The 12,194-nt window shown below is 37.1% G+C and overlaps 1 protein-coding gene and 1 long non-coding RNA gene across 5 annotated transcripts in view; one reads left to right on the top strand and one right to left on the bottom strand.

Annotated features, from left to right (window-relative positions):
* Window positions 1-12,194, bottom strand: part of LOC125092199 (uncharacterized) — a 209,607-nt gene that overhangs the window by 116,386 nt on the left and 81,027 nt on the right. For all 3 annotated transcript variants that reach the window (XR_007124843.1, XR_007124842.1, XR_007124841.1), the window contains exon 2: window positions 8,922-8,959. This is a non-coding gene — a long non-coding RNA (uncharacterized LOC125092199). The remainder of the gene's footprint in view (window positions 1-8,921; window positions 8,960-12,194) is intronic.
* Window positions 1-12,194, top strand: part of LOC125092198 (putative MAGE domain-containing protein MAGEA13P) — a 420,768-nt gene that overhangs the window by 396,030 nt on the left and 12,544 nt on the right. The window lies entirely within an intron of this gene.

Genomic DNA, 12,194 nt, shown 5'->3' with positions numbered 1-12,194 from the left:
TCTTTGATAGATGAATGAATAAGGAAATGTGATGTATACACAATGGGATATTATTCAGCCTTTAAAAAGAAGTAAATCCGGGGCGCCTGGGTGGCTCAGTGGGTTAAGCCTCTGCCTTTGGCTCAGGTCATGATCCCAGGGTCCTGGGATCGAGCCCTGCATCAGGCTCTCTGCTCAGCAGGGAGCCTGCTTTCTCCTCTCTCTTTGCCTGCCTCTCTGCCTACTTGTGATCTCTCTCTCTGTTAAATAAAGAAATTTTTTAAAAATCTTAAAAAAAAAAGAAGTAAATCCTGCCATTTGCAACAACATAGGTGAACCTGGAGAACATTATGCTAAGTAAGCCAGATGCAAAAAGACAAGTACAATGTGATCTCACTTTTATGTGGAATTTAAAACAGTCAAACACATAGAAGCAGACAGTAGTAGGATGGTGGTTGCCAGGGCTGGGGCGGGGGCAGGGGAAATGGGGTGATGCTGGTCAAAGCATACTAACTTTCAGTTACACAAGATGGACAAGTTCTGGAGATATAACGTACAGCATGGATGACTGTAGTGAATAATACTGTACTGTATACTTGAAATTTGCTAAGAGGTATATCTTAAATTAAATCTTCAATACACACACACACACACACACACACACACACACACACAATGGTAACCATGTAAAAGTGATGGATATGTTAACTAGCTGAATCTTGATGATTTCACAATGTATGTTTATCAGAACTTCAGGTTGTATACCTTAAATATATACATTTTTATATGCCAGTGATAATAAAGCTGTTCAAAAAGTTTGCTGAAAGGATGAATGTGTATGTAACTGCAGAGCTAATACCTCTGGAGAAGCAATTTGCTTGAGAGCCATCATTTTAATCTTAAATGCCATAAAATGGGGTAAGATATCTTATTTCTTTCTTTTTAATGAATGTTTACTTTTATGTAATGCCTATGTATTTACAAAGGAGAACAAATGTTGAAGCTAAAAATTGGATGGAACTGAAATACTGGAACAGCCCTTACTCTGAGAATGACATAAAGACATCCAGAGGATACACTAGAAATTATCAACTCCAAACAATGTGAGGTATTATAGTCCCTCATCACATCAAACCCAAGGCAAGGTGGACATCACTTCTGGGCTTTTTGCATTTGTTCTTTAGTTCTTATTTCCTTTACTATTAAATTTTGTTCCCTGTGTTTGGACCAACACATAGGGTTCATTTGTTGCTTTAAGCAACTTGAAAGGAAACTTCTGATATGTATTTGAACTACTGGCTTCATATTCACATCAAAAATACTGTAGGAATATTATGAAGAGCCTCTTGTAAGTACCAGTTGGCACCCAGCTCTTTCTCTGGTTTGATCAATTCTAGCTGCTGAATTTCAGTATTATGAAATTCAAAACAAATCTCATTTTTCTCCATCTCAATTTTATTCTCCTTCCATAGTGTTCATAAAAATAAAAGTAACTTCAATTTATTTTCCTCAACTCTATAAACATATCTAGTAACTGGCCGTCCTATTGGCATATGGGCCTACTGTATTATACAAACCATACATGCAATCTAAAACTCTTGAATATGGTATATATTTCTCTTCTGTAACATGTCTTCCTTACATGAAATTTCAGAGTTTTTATTTCTCTTGGAGGAATTTAGGGCTCAAAATTCCTCTTGTTACAGGAGTGAAGCTGTCATCCATAATGATGAGTTTAGGTCATGGTTGAAATATGCAGGTCCTATAGACCAATGCTATGCTGTTAGCCATGCCATGAGCATGCTTAGGCTACCAGCTAAGCCAAACCATCTTAAAGCCAAGCATCCTGCAGTGTAGAAGCTCTGGGCTAGGCCCAGTATGATTCTTTCCTCTACAAACTAGTAATGACTATACATAGTAGCAGCTTAATAAATATCTGTTAAATTAGGAAGTTTATCTGCCTGACCATTATTAAAGGTTCATTTAGTTCTTGCATGCCCAGTGATATCCGTTATAAAGTGATTAATTTGATTACTCCTTCTTAAATTGCATTTTCCAAATGTATCATACCTTCATAACTTCATTTCTTTACTTGGAAGCCAGAATTTAGATGTCTAGTCACAGTACATTGAAATCACTGCCTCTTATCAGGTCAGCTTTCAATCAACACAGCCCAGAAATTTCATTCAAGCGCATAATTTTAAAGTGTGTACCTACATATTTATCCCCATCCATAACTCTGATTTCATCTATACCTTCCTTAGGGGATAAAGTTCTAACTAGAATAGCTATCTATAGGCATGCTCAGTGCTATTAGACCTATGCCTTCAGAACTGTGACAAAATCCAAGATGGAACTTTCCAATCTGAACCTCTCTCTCACCACAGGACAGCAGAACCAATTTCTGTGTGACAGCCAGATCATAAATATAAATATAAATATATTTATATATTTTTACAACTATATATATTATATAATATATAATATATTATATATTATATAAATATAAATATTATATTTTAAATATAAATAATATAACTATAAATATATTATATATATTATGAATATAATATATATAAAATATATAATATAAATATAATATAAATATATATTTATATAAATATAAATGTATATATATTTATATAAATATAAATGTATATATATATAAATATATATATACACATGTATATACGACAACATGATGAATAAAGAAATTAAAAGTCCTGGAGCAACTGTGTGGCTCAGTCAGTTAGGCATCCAACTCTTGGTTTCAGCTCAGGTCATGATCTCAGGGCCATGAGATCAAGCCCCATGTCCGGCTCTGTGCTGGATGTGGAGCCTGCTTAAGATTCTCTCTCTCCCTCTTCTTCTGTCCCTCCACCCCCACTCACTTTCTCTCTCTCTCTCTCTCTCAAAGAAAGAGAGAAAGAACAAAAGAAATTAAAGGTCCTTTCCTACTAACAAAAACACCAAGAAACAAAAGACTACGTTTTCATATGGTATACTGGGTTGATTTATTATGTAATATTTTTAAAGTTTCTTGCATTAGATAGCCCTTAAGGAAGACATTATCAACACAGCTTCCGTTCATACTGCATTCTCTTAAAATCTAAGCATTTCTTTTTAAGACATCCTCAAGGATGAACATGGTTTAATTATAAAGAGAGAAGCCAACAGAAATAGTTTTGGCAGAGAAAGTCTGCACTCTGCCAGAGTATAATTTATTCCTGGATTCACATACCTAAGAGTATATTCTCCTTTTGGAGCACATTGTTTACTACAACCCCATAAAGATGAAAGGAGGAAAGGTTAAATAACACATAAAGCCCATGATTTTCACATTCAGCCACAGAAATAGGATGAGCATTCATTCATTTAACTAGCTTTTTGATTACCTACTAAATACCGCAATTGTGGGTTGCATTCTCTAGGAAGACAGTTCTAAGATGGACTTCAATGTGCAGGATGTTTGCTAAGGATTGCCCTCGAGATAAACATCTATGGAAGGGAGAGGAAGGAGGTAGGAGTGGGCAGTGGGAAAAGTTATGATGCAGCCCAATGATAGCCTTGTCTAACCCAACAATGCTCTCTGAAGCTCTAGCTGCCCTTCAGAACTGCCCTCTCCATGGGTGGATATTACCAGGCCTACATATGTCTAAATCAACTACTCACTGTGTCTGAGCCACCTTGGAAAGGGATGTGACCTTGAGCAAGGCAGCTCTGGGTAGCTGAGGTAATCCCTGAAGGGGCTAACTGAAGACTGTCTGCTGACAGTTCTCCCAACAGCTGGGGCAGTAAATCTTTCACTAAAGAGGGATCTGGGGGCGCCTGGGTGGCTCAGTCATTAAGGATCTGCCTTCGGCTTGGGTCATGATCCCAGTGTCCTGGGATTGAGCCCTACATCGGGCTCCCTGCTCTTCAGGAAGCCTGCTTCTCCCTCTCCCACTCCCCGTGCTTTTGTTTCTTCTTTTGCTATGTATCTCTCTGTTCAATAAATGAATAAAATCTTTAAAAAAAAAAGAGGGATCTAGATGGCGCATTATCTTGTCCACCATAGCTCTGCACCACACTAAAGCCTGGAAGCGAATATAGGCATAATTCTTACCCTTGGAAAGGTCAAAGTCTGATAGGTAGATTACCTTGGAAACACACAAACAAATATAATAGTGTTATTTGTTTTGTGCCTATGGTATTTAAGGCACTGTTACATATACTATCTCTTTGAATATCCACCAGAAACCAATAGGGTGGTACTATTATTATTTCATTCAAAAGAAGAGGAAAAATAATATGGGAAACTGACCTGTCCAACATCCAATGGTAAGTGGCTGATGGATCCAGGAATCAAACCCTTTCAATCTGACTCAAATGTGATAAGTGATAAAATAGTAAGTACTGTAGAAACCCACAAAAAAAAGCATGATCAACTTTGTTCGCAGAATTCTGTATCAAAGAATAGGATTTTTTCTTTTTTTTTAATATTTTTTATTTATTTATTTGACAGAGAGAGAGATCACAAGTAGACAGAGAGGCAGGCAGAGAGAGAGAGAGGGAAGCAGGCTCCCTGCTGAGCAGAGAGCCCGATGCGGGACTTGATCCCAGGACCCTGAGATCATGACCTGAGCCGAAGGCAGCGGCTTAACCCACTGAGCCACCCAGGTGCCCCAAAGAATAGGTATTTTTCTGAAACACAATGCAGACCGTGTCATTTCTCTCTTTTAAAGCCTTCACTGACAACTCATTGCTTTTAGGACAAGGTCAAACTCATCAGCATGGGGTTTTCCAAAGCACTTTATGAGCTAGCCATTCTAATTGTATATGGTCTCTCTCATCCCTCACTCCCTCATTTGTCCACATGGTCAGGTTGAAAAACTTGAAGTTTCATTATCCAAATAACATTATATTGCTTTATAGTTGTAAGTCTTTGCTTTGTACACATAGCTCCCTCATCCAGGAATGATTTTATAGGAACTCCTATATGTTTTTGAAGACTTGCCTCTAAGGGTACTCCCTCTCTGGAGCCTTCCTCAAATTTCCCAGGCAGAGTAAATCCCTTCCTCCTCTTCATTCCCAACTAGTAACTTGTACATAATTTTACTATAGACCTATCATGCTGCCTTATAATTATTTATATGCATGTCTATTTCTTTTACCAGGAAGACAGGGATCGCATTTTACTTTGGATTTCCAGGTTCTAGCAGTTTCTGGCACAAATTAGGAGATCAATATATTCTGGGAATGAATGGATGAATAAGTCTTTCTAGATTCATACCTCCACTTCATCCGCCACACCCAACCAGTCACCAAGGCTTGCAGCATCTGTCTCTTAAAAAAGATTCTAAATATCCTCTTCATTCCTACAAGCACTGACTAGTTTAATCCTCATCATTTCATCCCTAGACTATGTCAGCAGCCTTGTAAGTGGTTTTTTGGCCTTTAATTGTACTCCCTCCTTTCCCTGCTCAGGCTACCTTCTGCTGACTAGCAGAGTGATTTGTCTGAAATGTAAATGGGATTACACCAATCCCTTAGCTTAATCCTCTCCATGAATCCCAATAACACATAAGATAAATTTCATATTTATGTTGCTTATATGGCCTACTAGTTATCTGTCCCCTGCTGATCTCTGCAGCCTCATATCTCATTGCTCACCTATATTCAGAGCCAGAATGATAAAAGTCAGCACTCCTAGGATGGCTAATAATTTGTCACCCAATCAAGTCAATATTCTTTTTAAAAAGATTTTATTTATTCATTTGACAGATCACAAGTAGACAGAGAGGCAGGCAGAGAGAAAGAGGGGGAAGCAGGCTCCTTCTGAGCAGAGAAACCGATGCGGGACTTGATCCTAGGACCCCGAGATCATGACCCGGGCTGAAGGCAGAGGCTTAACCCATTGAGCCACCCAGGTGTCCCCAAATCAATATTCTTTAAATACTTCTTCAGCCATTTTTAAAAACAAGGATGGGAGGAAATGAATTTCCTAATAATAAAATTTTATTCCTCTTTATGTTTAAGGTAAAGGATTTATGACATTAATTTATTCCATACAATTTTCAAATCCTGACATCTTCTTGGGAGGCATAGTGAATCATGTAAAATGTAGCTACTAGATGAAATTTCTTACTCCAAAAAAAAAAAAAAAGAAAGAAAGAAATTTCTTACTCCAAATAAATAGTCCTATACTTTTGCTGCTGAATTTAGGTGACTGTCCGATAACTAGTCTTGGGTTTATTTGTGTTACCTATAGTTGGAACCTGCAGCTTGAATGAGTCTGCTGCGAAATCCATTCAACAATGAGAAGTCAGCACCACTAGGAACATTTTTATTTCTACTCAAGGTGCTGTATATTTCAGTTAGAGGGGGTCTGATTTCTATATAATGAATTGTAGACAGAAACCTGAATTAACTGGTGTTATTTACTATTTAACACTTTAATGGTTTAGTGCATGTAATAGATTGACACCATGTGCAGCTGCCTGCCTTCCTCCCGAGTCTGATTCTGTCCCACCTTACCTAGCCATTCAATATATCTGCAAGTCTTCAACACGCCATAGTTTCCTAAACGCATGTATTTTGGGTACACTGTTCTATCTTCTTTCAACACCCTTCACTTTCTTTTTTATCTATTAGGTTTCTTCTCACTGTCATATCCATTGCAAAGCTTTCCCTGATGCCCACCCTCAAGACACCAAAGGCAGAGTTAGGGTACTCCCTCTTCTTTGCTTCTGTAGGGTTCTAAATGTAACCCAGAGTCTTCAGTCATTGGGCAAGAAGTGAACATACCAGAAGAGGTTATGCAGATGTTTGGGAGAAAAAGAATTCAATTTTGAACATGTTTAATTTGAAGTTTCTTTTTGGATACCCAAGTAGAGGTATCCAGTATTCAGTTGAATATGTATCAGTCTACAGTTCAGATGACAAGTGTTGGGAGAGAGTTCGCTATGGTTTCTCACATTTCTTCATGTCTTGAGAGCAAAGTATTCTTATGTAGAAGTTCTGGATATAGAGGGATTTATATACCATGGAATAAAGATTCCTAAAGTACAGTGGAACAGGCCAAGAAAGAAGTCAGTAGTTGAAGAATGATTTAATGCTGAGCACTAAGCAGTGAGAACAACTATACCCTTGACTTAAAATAACCTGCACTTGAGGTGTCTGGGTGGCTCAGTCAGTTGAGCATCCAACTCTTGATGTTGGCTCAGGTCATGATCTCAGGGTGGTAAGATTGAGCCACACATTGGGCTCCACACTTGGCACACAGTCTGCTTGAGATTCTCTCCCTTCCTCTCCCTCTGCCCTCCCCTGACCCAGGTGTGCTCTTCCCATCTCAAATAAATAAATAAATAAAATCTTAAAAAAAATTACCTGCACTTAAGGACCCTCGTCTGCCTAGAAAATTCCTATGCATCTTTTTATTCTCAACCTAAGGGACACCACCTCTATGAAGCCTTCCCAAATTCCCCAGAAGACTTAGGTTTCCCTTTTCTACTACATACATATTTGTATCATTATCTGCTTTAGTCTACCACCAATGATACAGTTTTGTTACTGCTGGTTTACATGTTTGTCATTTCTGCGAAGACCAAAAATATCATGATAAAATACAAAGAACACACTCATTTTTCTTAAGGTGTATTCATTACATGTGGGTTTGATGAAAAAGAAGAAAAGGGATATCTGAAATTGGATATTGGACAGCTATAAGTATTCATTTAAAAAAAGAATCTTAGGGGCCCCTGAGTGCCTCAGTGGGTTAAGCCTCTGCCTTTGGCTCAGGTCATGATCTCAGGGTCCTGGGATCGAGCCCCGCATTGGGCTCTCTGCTCACCAGGAATCCTGCTTCCTCCTCTATCTCTGCCTGCCTCTCTCCCTACTTGTGATCTCTGTCTGTCAAATAAATAAATAAAATCTTAAAAAAATAATCTTATACAGGGCAGAAATATGATCAAGCTGTTGGATAGGGTAAAGAGGCTAAAATAATTTAATTATGGAATTCCTTTTTCCACAGACCACACACTGCCATCTCTCATGATACTAGCAGCAGATTAATTTGAGAAGTGCTATACACTTCTATATAAAAATGTCACCTATATAAAAGTCTCATTTGTGTTTACACAGAAGGGCAATCAAAACAAAACCTGCATGACTTTCACCCAACCATTGTTACACATGAGTTATAAATAAATAGATCATATAAATACGTGGCTTAGAGCTCCTATAAGCTAACCAGATTTTGTATGTAGAAGTCCCGGTTATAAACTCTTTAGGGAAAAATACACTATTCACTCTTTTAAAAAAATTAACATATAATGTATTAGCCCCAGGGGTACAGGTCTGTGAATCGCCAGGTTTACACACTTCACAGCACTCACCATAGCACATACCCTCCCCAATGTCCATAGCCCAACCACCCTCTCCCTTCCCCCTCCCCCCGGCAACCCTCAGTTTGTTTTGTGAGATTGAGTTTCTTATGGTTTGTCTCCCTCCTGATCCCATCTTGTTTCATTTATTCTTTTCCTGCCCCCCAAACCCCCCATGTTGCTTCTCGACTTCCTCATATCAGGGAGATCATGATAGTTGTCTTTCTCTGATTGACTTATTTCGCTAAGCGTAATACCCTCTAGCTCCATCCATGTCATCACAAATGGCAAGATTTCATTTCTTTTCATGGCTGCATAGTATTCCATTGTATATCTATACCACATCTTCTTTATCCATTCATCTGTTGATGGACATCTAGGTTCTTTCCATAGTTTGGCTATTGTGGACATTGCTACTATAAACATTCAGGTGCATGTGCCCCTTCAGATCACTACATTTGTATCCTTAGGGTAAATACCCAGTTACACTATTCACTCTTACATACACCTAAGCAATCTACTCACTATGCTTTGATCATTGTTCTACTTTAGATGGCCATTTGGTATTTAATTACTCACCTTATTGGAGAATCCCGCTCACAAGGTCTGCATGTGATCTATAGGCAAAGGAAGATAAAGACATTAACAGGCAAAAGGAGACCTCTTTTTATATTTTCATATACATATGACTTAAGATGGTTCACATTTTCCCACAACTTCAAGATAAACTTAATCTATACTAATTGTTGTTTTAAACTAGGCAAGTGACATTACAGTTCCATCTAATACTTAAAGTAAATGCACTAGAAGGGGCGACTGGCTGGCTCAGTTGGGAAAGCATGCAACTCTTGATAGTGTTGTAAGTTGGAGCCCCAAGTTGGTTTTAGAGATTACTAAGGAATGAAATCTTTTTTAAAAAAGTAAATGCATTAGAATATGATTTTAATCCTGCTTGGCAGAGTAGTTAAAAGGATGGACTTTGAACCACACCATGTGGATGCTGTCCCTTACTAGTCATGTGACATGGAACAAATAACATATTCTCCAGTTGCCTTCGATTCATCAGCTACAGAATAAAGATAACATTTGTCCCCACCTCACAGCGTTTTAGGTGGATTTACTGCACTAACATATCGAAAGCATGCAGAATAGCACCTGACAAATAGTAATGCTATATAACTGATAGCAGACTGATTCACTGAGTGGCTTCACAATACCTTTAATATGGTTATGGTCATTGTGAATCTACAAGAGTCTAGCTATTAAAAAGTGGACTACAATCATATCTATTCAGCACTAATAGAATTCCTCGCACTGTAAGACAAGAAAAAGAAACAAAAGGTGTTGGGTTTGGAAAGGAAGAAAACAGGACTAATATTAATCGCAGATAAGTTTATCTACATAGAAAACCAAGAGAACAAACAGGGAAATTTTTTGGAACTAAGGAGTGGGTTCATTTACCTTGTTGAAAGTGATGTCAACATATAAAAATCAGTTTAATTTCTACATACTAGCAATAAAGAGTTAGAAATTACTAATGCAAATTTTTACTATTTTAATATCAGGGTACCCGACTGGCTCAGTCAGCAGAACATTCAACTCTTAATCTCAGGGTTGTGAATTCAAGCGTGTAGAGATTACTTCAAAATATTGCTGAGCAATATTGAGATTACTTCAAAAATAAGATCTTTAAAAAATCTTATAATTATTTATATCAGTCACAAAAATACTAGGTACCTAGAAATAAGTCCAATGAAAGATATGTAAGAACATCACACACAAAATTATAAAATTTTTATTGAAATTTATTTTAAAATCTAAGTGGAGAGCAATGGTCAGGGGAAGTTTCAATAGAGTCAAGGTATCTATTCTTGCCTAATTAATGTATAAATTCAACGTAATTCCAATTAGGAAGGTAAGCTATGGATACAAACTCAAGGGTTCAAATTCCAATGTAATTACTTACTATATGACCTTGAGTAAGTTACTTCACCCTTCTATATTTCAGTTTTGTTGTCAGATAGAGCTAATGTATTCTTTTCCCTTTTGGGTTTTTGTGGAGAATAAATAAAATAATAAATATAAAGTATTTCACATATTTCTGGCACACAGGTGCTCTAACAATTTTACCTATCATTATTGGTGTTATATTAACTACAGATCCATAAAGAAAAGAAACAGACAGCCCTAATAGAAAACAAGCAAGCAAACAAAAAGGAATGCACGGAATAAGAAATAAAAACTGTCCAATATGCATTTAAAACCATCTCTACTAATAATTGTAAAAAGCATATTAAAACTCTCAGATATCATTTCTCCAATCATTGGCAAAGATTAAAATGTGTTGGCAAGAATGTAAGAGAAACAAGTGTTTTTGAACACTGTGAGAGTATAAATTGGCACAATTTTGCAGGAAAATGTGACAGTAACTAACAAATTATAAAGTGTGCATACATTTTTGATCAAGCAATTCCATTTATGGGAATTAATCCTACAAAAACTGTCACGTAAATACACTAAGACAGAATATTTATTACCATATTATTTGTAATATAAGAAATTAGAAAATTCCTAAAAGTCATATTACTCAGCCATGAAAATAAAGAGATAGACAAATATGTATTAACATGGAAAAATGTCCAAGATCCAATGTTAAGTGTAAGAGCAAGATGCAGAACAGTAAATCCAAGAAGAATTTTATCATAATTTAAAATTCTTCATATAAATGTTAGTATACATATAAAACTCCTCTGGAAGAATATATAGAAGTTATTCACAGTGGTAAATTCTGGGGGTGTAAATGGGAAAGAAATGCATGTGGCTTTTATTTTATACTTTAAGCATGTTTCAACGGTCTAAAAATATTACAAGGTGAGTGCATTATTTTTATGATAAAAGAGATATACTTCTGCTAAGCTTTATTTACAATGGTTCCCACTGTTAAGCATATTTCTTAGCTTTATATATACATATATATGCTTAATTATTTGTCTTAAATTATTTGAAGAAATACTAAAGGTTTCCCAAATTCAATAAGATGGGATGTTTAGTTTTTAAACATGAAAGCTGTGGAATGATGATTCATTAATATTTTAGTTCTACCTTTTCAGGTGCATGCTAAAACTGATTATGTATTTTACCAGAGCCACATGACAAAGGTTTTAGTTCTCTGAATGTCTAAATAATTTTTGTCATTTCCCTATATATATCCCCTCCCAGGACAGTGAAGAACCATACCCTCAGGCTTTGTTTGGTCACCAAGGAATTTCGCCGGCAACAGTAACTCTTGGGCAGTTTAGACATTAAAAAGCACCACTCCTGATACCTTGGGGAGTTAGGGGTACAGTGTAAGAGGATCCTGAAAGACAGAATTCTCTAATTGGAGAAAGAGGGCATTTTTAAACAACTCTAAAGAGCCTTCCCCAAATGGCCTTTCACCTTTCCTCATCTCATGTTCAATTCTGACTGCCCATATGGCAGAGAGAGGATGCTTCCTCCAAGCCTTTCACCACAGCCATCCCATTCAGTGGTTCATGCTGGCTCTCTCCCACCTTTCAGCAAGCATAACCTACTATTTGGATGTCTTACCTAAGATGCCTCCAGGGTAATGTGACATTTAATATTTAAGTCTCGGTAGATATGTGAATCATCTCACTTCTTTCCTACAAATTTCCCTTGTGTGCCTTGAAGACCACTCACTTCTTGGCTACTTGTAGGTAACTTTTCCAACCCTCCTCATTTTTCCAATGTCCATGTAGCACTTCTCAGATTCCTATTTCCAGCCTAAAAGCACTGCCTTCAAGGCTTCAAGGCAATCATTTCTGTCAAGACTTTAGTGAATTAAACTTGCCC

The sequence above is a fragment of the Lutra lutra genome, chromosome X (genome assembly GCF_902655055.1).
Source record: "Lutra lutra chromosome X, mLutLut1.2, whole genome shotgun sequence".
NCBI classification, from domain to species: domain Eukaryota; kingdom Metazoa; phylum Chordata; class Mammalia; order Carnivora; family Mustelidae; genus Lutra; species Lutra lutra.
The sequence above is the reverse complement of the archived record's forward strand: the minus strand, read 5'-3'. Positions and strand labels throughout refer to the sequence as shown.